The sequence below is a fragment of the Megascapheus bottae genome, chromosome 35 (assembly GCF_031878675.1).
Source record: "Megascapheus bottae isolate mThoBot1 chromosome 35, mThoBot2.hap1, whole genome shotgun sequence".
In the NCBI taxonomy this organism is placed as follows: domain Eukaryota; kingdom Metazoa; phylum Chordata; class Mammalia; order Rodentia; family Geomyidae; genus Megascapheus; species Megascapheus bottae.
In genome coordinates this window covers 7,511,435-7,524,004 of record NC_143543.1, presented here as the reverse complement: position 1 = coordinate 7,524,004, position 12,570 = coordinate 7,511,435, and the positions used below count along the sequence as shown (strand labels likewise).

Below are 12,570 nucleotides of genomic sequence, written 5' to 3'. Positions count from 1 at the left end.
AAGGGGCATGGCAATGCACAAGACCCAATGCACAATGGTCCAGGAAAGGCAAAATAGGCAAGGTACAAGGGCCAAGGCAGGGCACAAGGGGCTAGGCACAAGGGGCAAGTCAGGCTCAAGAAGCAAGGTGCAAGGGTAAAGGCAAAGTGCAAGATGGAAGGTGAAGGGCAAGGCAGGTGCAAGAGGCAAGAACAAGGGCCAAAGCAGGGTCCAAGAGGGAAGGTGCAAGGGACAATGCAAGGCGCAAATGTCAAAGTGTAAGGGGCCAGACAATGCACAAGTGGAAATGCGCAAGGAGCAAAGCAGGGCACAAGAGGAATTGCACAAGGAGAAAGGCAAGGACTATGAGGGAAAACGCAAGGGCGAGGCAACGCCCAAGATGCATGGCACAAGGGGCCAGGCAGGGAGCCAGAGGCAAGGAGCATGGGGCAAGTGAAGGCTTTTGGTGCAAGGTGGAAAGTCAATGGGCAAGGCAGGGCACCAGAAGCAAGTTGCAAGGGGAAGGCAGGGCTGAAGAGGCAAGGCACAAGGGGCAAAGCAGAGCTCCAGAGGCAAGGTGCAAGGGCAATGCACTGCACAAGAGACAAGGCACAATGGGAAGGCAAGGCACAAGAGGCAAGGGGCAAGGGGCAATGAAAGGCTCAAGTGGCAAGGCCAAGGGGCAAGGCATGGCACAAAATGCAAGGCAGAAGAGGACAAGAAGGTCGCAGGCAGAAAGGCGCCAAGGGGTTAGGCAAGGAAAAGGAAGCATGACACATATGGCAAGACAGGGTGGAAGTGGCAAGGTGGTAAGGGCATGGCAGGGCACAAGAGACAAGGCACAAGGGGCCCATGCAAGGGGCAAGGGTCAAGGCATATGAGTCATGGCAAGGCTCAAGATGCAAGGAACTGGGGCAAGCCTGGGAGCAAGAGACAAGGCACAGTAAGCAAAGCAGTGTACAAAAGGCAAATCACAAGGGGCAAGGCAGGGAGCAATAGGCAAGGCGCATGGGGAAGGCAGGGCGCAAGAGGCAAGGCTCAAGGGGCCAGGGAGGGCGCAAGAAGCAAGGCCAAAGTGTCAGGCTGTGTACAGGAGGCAAGGCGCAAGGGGTCACCTAGGGCGCACGAGGCAATGCACAACCGTCAAGGCAGGGCACAAGAGGGAAGGCACATTGGCAAGGTAGGGTGCAAGAGGCAAGGCGCCATAAACAATTGGGGGCATATTAGGCAATGTGCAACGGTCAAGGGAGGGCGCAAGAGGCAAGGCTCATATGGCAAGGAAGGGCGCTAGAGGAAAGGAGCAAGGGGCAAGGCAGGGCGCAAGAGACAAGGTGCATGGGACATGTCAAGGATCAAGATGCAAGGTACAAGGGGCAAGGCAGGGCGCAAGAGGCAAAGGCAAGGGGCAAGGCAGGGCACAAGAGGCAAAGGAAATGGGAAAGGCAGGACACAAGAGGCAAGGTTCAAGGGCAAGACAGGGTGCAAGGGGCAAGGCACAAATGGCAAGGCAAGGCACCAGAGGCAAGGCTCAAGGTGCATGGCAACACAAAAGGCAAGGCCTAGGGACAAGGCAGAGAGCAAGAGGAAAATTTCAAGTGAAGAAGCAGGGCACAAGGGGCAAGGCAAGGCGAAAGGGCAAGGCACAAGGGGCAAAGTAGGGAGCAATAGGCAAGGAGCAAGGGGCAAGGAAGGAAGAAAGAGCCAAGGGGAAATTGGCACGGGAATGAAGGAGAGGCAAAGCACAAGGGCCAGGCAATGTGAAAGAGTCAAGACTCAGGGGCAAGGCAGGGTGCAAGATGCAAGGCACGAGGGGCAAGGCAGAGCAAAAGAGGAAAAGCCCAAGAGGAAAAGTGCAAGGATCAAGGCAGAGTGCAAGAGGCAAGGCGCAAAGTGCAAGACAAGGCACAAGAGGCAAGGAGCATGGGGCAAGGCAAGGCTCAAAATACAAGGTGCTATGGGCAAGCAGGTTATAAGAGGCAAGGCTATGGGGCAAGGCAGGGTGCAAGAGGCAAGGCGCAAGGGTAATGGCAGGGTGAAGTAGGCAAGGCACACGGGGCAAGGAATGGCAGAAGAGGCAAGTCGCAAGGGGCCAGGCAGGACGCAGGAGGAAAGGCGTAAGGAGCTAGGTAGCGTGCAAGAGGCAATGAGTAATGGGTAAGACAGGGCACAAGAGGCAAGGCGCATGGGGCAAGGCAGGGCGGAAGAGCCATGCAAAAGGGGCAAGACAGGTTGCAAGAGGCAAGGCACAAGGGGCAAAACATGGCATAATAGGCAAGGTGCCAGTGGCAAAGCATGTTCCAAGAAGAAAGGTGCAATACACAAGGTAGTTAGCAAGAGATAAGGTGCATTGGGCAAGGCAAGCCTCAAGAGGAAAGGTCCAAATGGCATGACAGGGATCAAGGGGCAAGGCATAATGGGAAGGCAGGGCACCAAAGGCAAGGCACAATTGGCAAGGCAAGGCACAAGGGGCAAGGTACGACGCAAGAGGCTAGGAAAAAAAGGGCAAGGGGCAAGGCAAGGCAAGAGGCAAAGCAAAAAGGGCCAGGAAGGACAAAAGAGGCTAGGCCCAAGGAGCAAAGCAGGGCGCAAGAGGTAAGACGCAATTAGCATGGCAAGGCGCAAGAGGAAGGGTGCAAGGGGGCAAGTCCATGTGCCAGATGCAAGGTGCAAAGAGCAAGGCAGGGCGCAAGAGGAAAGGTTCAAGGGGAAAGGTAGGGCACAAGATGCAAGGTGCATCGGGCAAGGCAATGCTCTAGATGCCAGGCACAAGGGGCAAGGTAGAGCGTAAGAGGCAAACCGAGGAGCGAGGCAGGGTGCAAAAGGCAAGGCACAAGTAGATAATGCAAGGGGCAAGAGGCAAGGCGCTAGTGGTAAGGCAGGGAGTGAGAGGCAAGGCGCAAGCGGCCAGACTAGGTGCAAGAGGCAAGGCACAAGGGGCAAGGCAGCATGCAGAGGCAAGGTACAAGGGCCAAGACAGGGAGCAAAAGGCATAGTGGAAGGGGCAAAGAAAGGCACAAGAGGCAAGGTGCAAGGGGCCAGGTGGGATACAAGGGGCAAGGCATAATGGCATTGCCAGGCGCAAGAGGAAAGGCTCAAGGGGCATGGCAAGGCACAATAGGCAAAGCCCAAGCCACAAGTAAGGGAGCAAGAGGCAAGGCGAGACATGAAAGGCAGGGCACAATAGGCAAGGCGAATGAGTCATGGCGCAAAGGGGAAGTGAGGGTGCAAAAAGAAAGGCGCAAGGGGCAATGCAGGGTGCATGAAGCAAGCGGCAAGGAACAAGGCAAAGCGCAAGAGACAGAGCATAGAGGCCAGGCAAGGTGCAAGAGGCAAGGAGCAAAGATCAAAGCATAGCGCAAGAGGTAAGGCGAAAAAGGCAAGCAGGGGGCAAAAGGCAAGGCACAAGAGATAAAGAAGTGTGCAAGAGGCAAGGCTCAAGGGGCAAAGCACAGCAAAAAAGGCAATGCGAATGGATCAAGGCAAGGGGCAAGTTTAAGGCATTAGGGGAAGGCAGAGAGTGAGAGTCTAGGCACAAGTGGCCAGGCAAGGCATAAGAGTCAAGGTGCAAGGGGCAAGGCACGGCATGAGAGGCAAGGCGCAAGGGGCAATGCAGGGCACAAGAGGCAAGGCAAAAGGGCATGCAGTGCGCAAGAGGCAAGGCACCAGGGGCATGACAAGGCAAAACAGATAAGGCGAAAGTGTAAAAGCATGGCAATAGAGGCAAGGGGCAAGGGGCAAGGTAGGGCAGAAGAGGCAAGGTGCAAGGGGCAACACAAGGCAGAAGTGGCAAGGCGCAGGGGCCACACAGCACACAATAGGCAAGGGGTAAGGGGCAGGGGTAGGAAGAAAAGGGAAGGTGCAAGGGAAAATGAAATGCAAAAGGGAAGGAGCAATGGGGAAGAAAAAGCATGAAAGGCAATATGCAAAGGGCAAGGCAAGGTGAAAAATGTAAGTTGCAAGGACCAAGGCAGTGAGTAAGAGGCAAGGCACAAGGGACAAGTCAGGACACAAAAGGCAAGGTGCAAGGATCAAGGCTAGGCACAATATGCAAGGAGCAAGGGGCAAGGCAGGGCTCAAGAGGCAAGGCACAAGATGCAAGGAAGGGAGCAAGAGGCACGGTGCAAGGGGAGAGGCAATGTTCAAGAGGCAAGGAGCATGGGGCAAGGCAAGGCTCAAGATGCAAGACGCAAGAGGCAAGGCAGGACACAAGTGGCAAGGTGCAAGGGGCAACATATGTTGCAAGAGGCAAGGCCAAAGTGCAAGTCAAGGCGAAAAAGGCAAGGCAGGCAAAAGGGAGAAAGCAGGACACAAGAGACTAGGCGCAAGAGGCAAGGCAGGATAGGAAGGAAGATGGCGCCGAGACAATAGGGACGCTGCTTAGATTTCTCTGACAAAAAGAGAGAACCAGGGAGTCCCACGAGCCAACTTTCTAAAGAAATCCACGACAACAAACTCAAAAAGCAACGGAGAAGGACTCAAACTGGAAAAGAAATCCAGATAAAGCTCACATCCAACTTTCTTAAAGAATTCGGAACGTGAGGACCCCTCCCCCACCTCTCGCCCAAAGCCGCTGAAAGCCGCACCAGACCAAGCTGCGAAAAGCGGCTTGAGCTGGCACCGGCTCCACACGGGGAAAGCGGGGGCGGGCACGGGCTCTAATCCACGAAAAGCGGCGGCAGTGGAGGGCACCAGGCTGGGAACCCAACGGCTGCAGAAACCAGCACAGAACCTGGCCAGCGAACGGCGGAAGCAGCGGAACACAGACTCGGAACCAGACAGCAAGCAGCGGGTCCCAGACGCAGAACACAGGCGGCGGCGGAGACCCCAGGGGAGTGAAAGACTCCCCACCACTGTGGAAAACCCGCAGACGGACTCAGAGGCGTGAGTAATACAGTGCATCCCCAAACACATCGGCAAAGCGGAGCAGGTGCCAAGCAATAGAACTTAACTCAGACCCCAACACCCCGCCCCGAGAAAGACTGGTGGGAGCAGGGGGGCAAGGAATTTAGAATCCTGTCCCTCCCCTCAACAGCCCCCTCCCTCAGGCCATTGACTGGAGATTGACAGGCGGGCAACCCATAAGACCCAGCACCCCATCAAGGGAGGCGGGGCTGTCCCAACTCACACCCGCCCAACGGGCTCAACCCCCAGCCCTCTGACTGGAGACTGACAAGCGGGCGGACCCTAAGACTCAGCACCCCACCAGGGGAGGCGGAGCTGTCCCAACTCCCACCCGCCCACCAGGCTCCTCACCCAGGACACTGGATCTGGAGAGTGGAGGGCTTTGAGACCCTTTCTTACAAAAGTGGGTAGGGGGTGCGGGTAAATAGGAGCCAGCATCTGCCCACCCTCAATTCTCGAGCAGGGCATCCTCCAGCTGGAAACCCTGAGCAAGACACCTCCGAGGGCCGCCCCCACAGTCACAGACTCTGACAAAGCAGTGGAAACACAGCAGGGATCTGAAGGGCCAACCAGCAGCCAAGATCCCCTTCTGAGAACCAAAAAGGCGCGGCTCCACCCTTGGAGACCACGCCCCAGCTGGGCCCCGCCCCTGGGAAGAGAGGGGCCTCCTGCTGGTCCTGCTGAGAGGTCCTGAAACTCTCAATCCCCAGACCATTGGCTTGGGGCCGCCCCTGGAGGCAGCACAGGAAAACGTCCGCCAACCGCGCTCAGACAGAAGCTCGCAGATCCATCCCATGGTCCACAGTGAGGCCACTGGCTGGGCTAAGACCTAGTCGCGCAACAACACATAAGTTTTATTCTAATACTTTCCAAATACTCTACCTACTTACCCCCTGACCTCTCTCATTCTATTTTTCTATCTCTGGACCTCTGCTCCTCTTTCAACCCTTATACTGCATGGATCTACACATGATGGCTGTTGAGCAACATTGTATATCTAGGTGTTTAATTATCCTCTAGGCTCAGAGGGACTTAAAGACAATAGAGATTGGATTGAAAGGCTTATTGTTTTGAATATAAATTGCTTATCAGTGAAAAATTAGACTAGTCGGTAACTGCACGAAAAGAAAGAGTGATAACACCAATCAAAACTTGTGAACATCTAGAGTCTGCCAGCTACAGAGGTCTAGGTTGGTTATATCTGAAAAACTATAATCGTGTTTAGTATTAATCTTGCTCCCATTTTCAAATGGGCAGAACAAGAAACTCAAGAAAAATGTCAAATCAAGAAATAACACCTCCCACCTCCCCCACCCAATGTAAACAGCCAATGGAACAGTCACTGGCAAGCCTAGAGGAGAGTCTTCCAAGTGCTGTACAAATGCAATTGATAAACATCATTAATGAAAAATGTGAAAATATAAAGAAGGAGATAAGTGAGGAAGCCATAGCTGAACAAGAGGAAACCATAAACAAGGTGATAAGTGAAAAAAAAGGAGCCATAAAGGAAGCCATAATAAAGGCTGTTCAAAGAAAGATGGATGAATTCATAGAATCCAGAAATAAAAAGGTGACCGAACTCCAGCAAATGTTCAAAGAAAATAAAGCTACTGAGCTAACCACTCAAATGGAAATCAAGGAGCTAAAGAAATCCATACATGATCTAAAAGAAGAGATGCAAGGCATCAAAAATGAGCAATTAGTAGCAAGGGAGATGAAAAATAAAGTAGATAGCTTTGATAGCAGGTTAGACAATGCAGAGGAGAGAATTTCCGGGGCTGAAGATAATTTAGTTATTATAGAGAAAGAACAGAAAGTGAGTCAATCCAAATCTAGGAAAAATGACAGAGCGCTTCAGGAGGTCCAAGATACAATTAGGAAGCCTAATTTAAGGCTAATTGGTATTGAGGAGGGTCTGGAGAAAGAGGTCAATGGTACTGGAAATATACTTCAGGGAATCATCTCAGAGAATTTCCCAAATATCCAGAAGGGCAGACCCATCCAGATACAAGAAGCTTTTAGAACCCCAAACAGACCTGACCAGAAAAGAACACCTCACCGCCACATCGTAATCCGAACTGGATCAGTAGAAACCAAAAAAAGGATCCTAAAGGCAGCCAGGGAAAAGGGTTCAGTAACCTATAAAGGAAAACCAGTCAGAATTACCCCAGATTACTCAGCAAAGACCATGCAAGCAAGAAGTGACTGGAAGCACATATGTCATGCCCTTAAGTCAAACAACTACCAACCAAGAATCCTGTACCCAGCTAAGCTCTCATTCATAACTGAGGGAACAATAAAAACATTCCATTCCAGGGAAAAGCTGCAACAATATGTCGCATCAAAACCAACACTACAGAGAATTCTGCAAGATGTTCTATACATAGAAAACCAAAATAAAGGCCATATAGGGAAAGAAATGTTACCTAAACAGCATACCACCTAAGGACCACAAGAACTGTCAAGACACAGGCCCAAATAAAAGCTTTTAAAAATGGTAGGACCTAATAAATATCTCTCAATCCTAACTCTCAATATCAATGGACTCAACTCTCCAATTAAACGGCATAGGCTGTCTAGTTGGATCAAAAAGCAAGAGCCATCGTTCTGCTGTCTTCAAGAGACACATCTTACCCAAAAAGACAAGCATCTTTTGAAAGTGAGAGGTTGGAATAAACTCTATCAAGCTAACGGCCCCCATAAACAGGCTGGAGTTGCCATCCTCATATCAGATAAAATAGACTTCAAACCAAAATTAGTAAGAAAAGACAAAGAAGGTTACTACATACTACTAAAGGGATCTTTCCTCCAGGAAGACATAACGATCCTAAATATTTACACACCCAATCCCGGAGCTCCAAACTTCATCAAGCAAACTTTACTTACACTGAAACCATACATAGATCGAAATACAGTGATTGTCCGTGACTTTAACACACCACTCTCACCTATGGACAGATCAACAAGGCAAAAACTCAACAGAGAAACCTTAGAAATGAACAGCTACATAGACCAACTAGATCTAACAGACATCTGCAGAATATTCCACCCAGCAACAACACAATATACGTTTTTCTCAGCAGCAAATGGAACATTTTCCAAAATAGATCATATCTTAGGCCATAAAACAAACCTGGACAGATTCAGAAACACAGAAATTATTCCATGCACACTCTCAGAGCACAAAGGCATCAAACTTGAACTGAACACACACCTCCACCAACGAAAACCCTGTAACTCATGGAGACTGAACAACACATTGTTGAACCACCAATGGGTCATTGAAGAGATCAGAACAGAAATCCAACAGTTTATGAAATTTAACAGTAAGAAACACACAAAATACCAACTCCTTTGGGACACAGCAAAGGCAGTACTCAGAGGAAAATTTACAGCGCTGAGTGCCTACAACAAAAGTTGGAAAAATTGCAAACCAACAAGTTAATGTTCCACCTTAAGCTCCTGGAAAAAGAGCAACAAACCAACCCTAATCCCAGTAGAAGAAAGCAAATTATTAAAATCAAAGCAGAATTAAATTATTTGGAATCCAAAAAAACTATAGAAAGAATCAACAAAACAAGGAGTTGGTTCTTTGAAAGAATTAACAAAATTGACAAGCCCTTAGCAAATCTTACCAAAAAAAGAAGAGAGCATATCGAAATAAACAAAATCGCAGATGAAAATGGTAATATCACGACAGAAATTACCAAGATCCAGAATATCATGAGGGAATACTTCTCAGACCTTTATGCCAACAAATTTGAGAACCTAGATGAAATGGATGAATTATTAGCTAATATTAACATACCCACACTGAACCAAGAAGAACTAAGCCAATTCAACAGGCATATTTCAAGCTCTGAAATAGAAATGGCAATTAGAGAACTTCCACCTAAGAAAAGCCCAGGGCCAGATGGATTCACAGCTGAATTCTATAAGGTCTTCAAAGCAGAGCTCACACCAATACTCCTCAAGCTCTTCAACGAAATTGAAAATGAAGGTTCCTTACCAAACTCATTCTATGAAGCCAGTATAACCCTGATCCCCAAACCAGACAGAGATTCATCAAAGAAAGATAACTATAGACCTATATCTTTGATGAACATCGATGCAAAACTTCTCAGCAAAATACTGGCCAACCGTCTACAACAACTCATCAAAAAATTATACACTATGATCAAACTGGATTCATCACAGGGAGGCAAAGCTAGTTCAACATACGCAAATCAATTAATATAATTCAACACATCAACAGGAGAAAAGACAAAAATCACATGATTGTCTCAATAGACGCGGAAAAGGCATTTGACAAGATCCAACACCCCTTCATGTTAAAAGCTCTGGAGAAACTAGAAATCCATGGAACATTCCTCAATGTAAAAACGGTTGTGTATGAGAAACCTACTGCTAGTATTACACTTAATGGTGAAAATCTAAAGCCATTCCCTCTAAAATCAGGAACGAGACAAGGATACCCACTCTCTCCACTCCTCTTTAACATAGTACTAGAATTCCTAGCCAGTGCAATAAGGCAAGAAGCAAGCATAAAGGGGATCCAAGTAGGGAAAGAGGAAATAAAACTATCCCTCTTTGCAGATGACATGATTCTGTATTTAAAGAATCCTATAGACTCTACTCCCAAGCTCCTTGAGCTGATCCAAAGCTTTGGAAGAGTAGCAGGCTATAAAATCAACCCTCAAAAATCAACTGCCTTCCTTTATGCCAACAGTGAGAGGAACGAGGCAATAATCAGGAAAGAAGCTCCTTTCACAATAGCCTCAAAGAAAATAAAGTACCTAGGAATTAGCTTAACTAAGAATGTAAAGGACCTTTTTGACGAAAACTTCAAAACCCTAAAAAAGGAAATTAAAGCTGAACTAAGGCAATGGAAAAACCTCCCATGCTCCTGGATTGGAAGAATCAACATTGTGAAAATGACAATGTTCCCAAGAGCTATCTACAAATTCAACACAATACCCATCAACATACCAATGTCATTCTTTAAAGAAATAGCAGAGGCAATCCAAAATTTCATATGGAATAATAAAAGACCCCGAATAGCAAAACACTTCTTAGCAAAAATAACAGCGCTGGAGGAATTTCAATTCCAAACTTTAGACTCTATTACAGAGCTATAATCCTCAAAACAGCTTGGTACTGGCACAGGAACAGGCCTGAAGACCAATGGAATAGAACTGAGGACCCAGATATTAAACCACAGACCTATGGCCACCTAATCTTTGACAAGGGAGCCAAAAAAATAGAATGGAAGAAAGACAGCCTCTTCAACAAGTTGTGCTGGCAGAACTGGTTAAGCACCTGCAGAAAACTAAAGCTGGATCATTCTTTGTCACCTTGCACTAGAATTAACTCCAAATGGATCAAAGACCTGGAGGAAAAAGCTGACACACTGAAAACTCTACAGGAAGGAATAGGAGATACACTAGGCCTCCTTGGCACAGGTCGAAACTTTCTTAATAAAGACCAAGAATCACAACAAATCAGAGAAAGGCTGGATAAGTGGGACTGCATTAAACTGCAGACCTTTTGTATGGCAAAGTACATAGCTAGTAAACCAATCAGGAATCCTACAGAGTGGGAGAAGATCTTCACCAACCAAACAATAACAAAGGCCTCATATCTAAAATATATCAACAACTCAAAAAATTGAATCACTCCAAAACTAACCTCCAAAGTAACAACCATCCCATTAAAAAATGGGCCAAAGATTTAAAGAGAGTCTTCTCTGAAGAAGAAACAAAAATGGCCTATAGACACATGAAGAAATGCTCAACATCTCTGGTCATAAAAGAAATGCAAATCAAAACAACTCTAAGATTCCACCTCACTCCAGCTAGAATGGCCAGGATCAGGAAAATGAATGACAATAGATGCTGGAGGGGATGTGGCCAGGAGGGATCACTACTACACTGTTGGTGGGAGTGCAAACTCGTCCAACCACTATGGAAAGCAGTGTGGCAGTGCCTCAAAAGGCTAAACATAGAACTCCCCTATGACCCAGCAATTCCACTACTTGGCATTTACCCAACCATCCAGAAACAAGGACATACTAAACCCACTAGCACAACAATGTTCATTGCAGCACTATTCACCATAGCAAAGTTATGGAACCAACCTAGATGTCCCTCAGTTGATGAGTGGATCAACAAGTTGTGGTATTTGTACACAATGGAATTCTATGCTGCTGTCAGAAAGAATGACATCGCCCCATTTGTTAGGAAATGGAAAGACTTAGAAAAAATCATATTAAGTGAAGTAAGCCAGACTCAAAGGAACTTAGGCTCAGTGGTTTCCCTCATTCGTCATAATCAGTAGAAACCTTGGGCTCTACTAGCAGAGATTTGCAATAGAGCAAAATCTTGATACATAAGGACATATAATGTGAAGGTAATTAAAAGGACCTCCAGGATAGTGAAACAAAAGCCATATAATGAATGATTGTTGTCCTTAATGTACTATGTTGTCTCTCATCTCCTTTGCTGTCCCTTGTTATCTCATATTGGTATAGTATCTCACTTTGTTATCTAATATATTGAATTTATTTGTATTTGGATATTTGAAATTTGATAGGGAAGGGTGGAAAACCAAGACGGGTGGGGGGTGTGGGGGGGGAGGGAAACGGGTACCAAGACATGTGAAAGGGTATCAATGTATGTGAATTAACGCACCTTCTATCTGGAAAATATCATGTAACCCTTTTACTAATTACAATAAAAAAAAGAGGCAAGGCAGGGCAAAAAGGCAAGGTGCAGGGGGCAATTCAAGACTCAAGAGGCAAGGCACAAGGGGCAAGGCAAGGCGCAAAAGGAAAGGCATATGGGGTAAGGCATGGCGCAAGATGCAAGACACATGTGGTAAGGCAGCATGCAAGAGGCAAAGCCAAGCGGCAAGGCAGGGCCCAAGAGGCAGGCGCAAGGGGCAAGGCAGGTAACCAAAGGCAAGGTTCAAGGGACAATGCAAGTCGAAGGTGGCAAGGCAAAGGGCAAAGCAGGGCAAAAGAGATCAGCCATAAGGGGCAAGACAGGGCATAAGAGCCAAGGAAATCCGCAGGAGGCAAGGTGCAAGGGGCAAGGCTGGTCACAAGAGGTAATGCGCAAGGGGCAAGGCAGGGTGCAAGAAGCATGGTGCAAGGCCAAGGGGCTAGGCAATGAACAAGAGACAAGGCGCAAGAGGGTAGTTAGGGAGTAAGGGGCAAGGCACCGGGGCAAGGCAGGGCAGAAAAGGCAAGGTGCAATGGGTCAGGCAGGACAGAAGAGGCAAGCAACAGTGGGAAAGGCAGAGCACAAGAGACAAGGCACAAGGGACAAGGCAAAGCACAAGAGGCTTGGTCCAAGAGGCAATGCACAAGTGCCAGGCATAGCACAAGAGTCAAGGCGCAAGGGGCAAGCCAGGGTGCAACAGGCAAGGCTCAAGGGGCAATTCAGGGTGCATGAGGCAATGTGCAAGGTGCAAGGAACGGAGCAAGAGGTAAGGCACACCAAGAAAGACAGGGAACAAAAGGCAAGGCACAAGGGACCAGGTAGGGTGCAATAGGCAAGGTGAAAGAGGCAAGGTGCAATGGGGAAGTGAGGGCACAAAAGTAAAGGCACAAGGGGCAAGGAACAAGGCAAAGCACAAGAGGCAGAGTGCAAAGGGCCAGGCCAGGCGAAAGAGGCAAGGAGCAAGGCA

The 12,570-nt window shown here is 48.1% G+C and overlaps 1 pseudogene; it reads left to right on the top strand.

Annotated features, from left to right (window-relative positions):
• Window positions 1–247: 247 nt before the first annotated feature.
• The window catches only part of LOC150042576 (ubl carboxyl-terminal hydrolase 18-like), a 48,889-nt pseudogene continuing 36,566 nt past the window's right edge, over window positions 248–12,570 (top strand).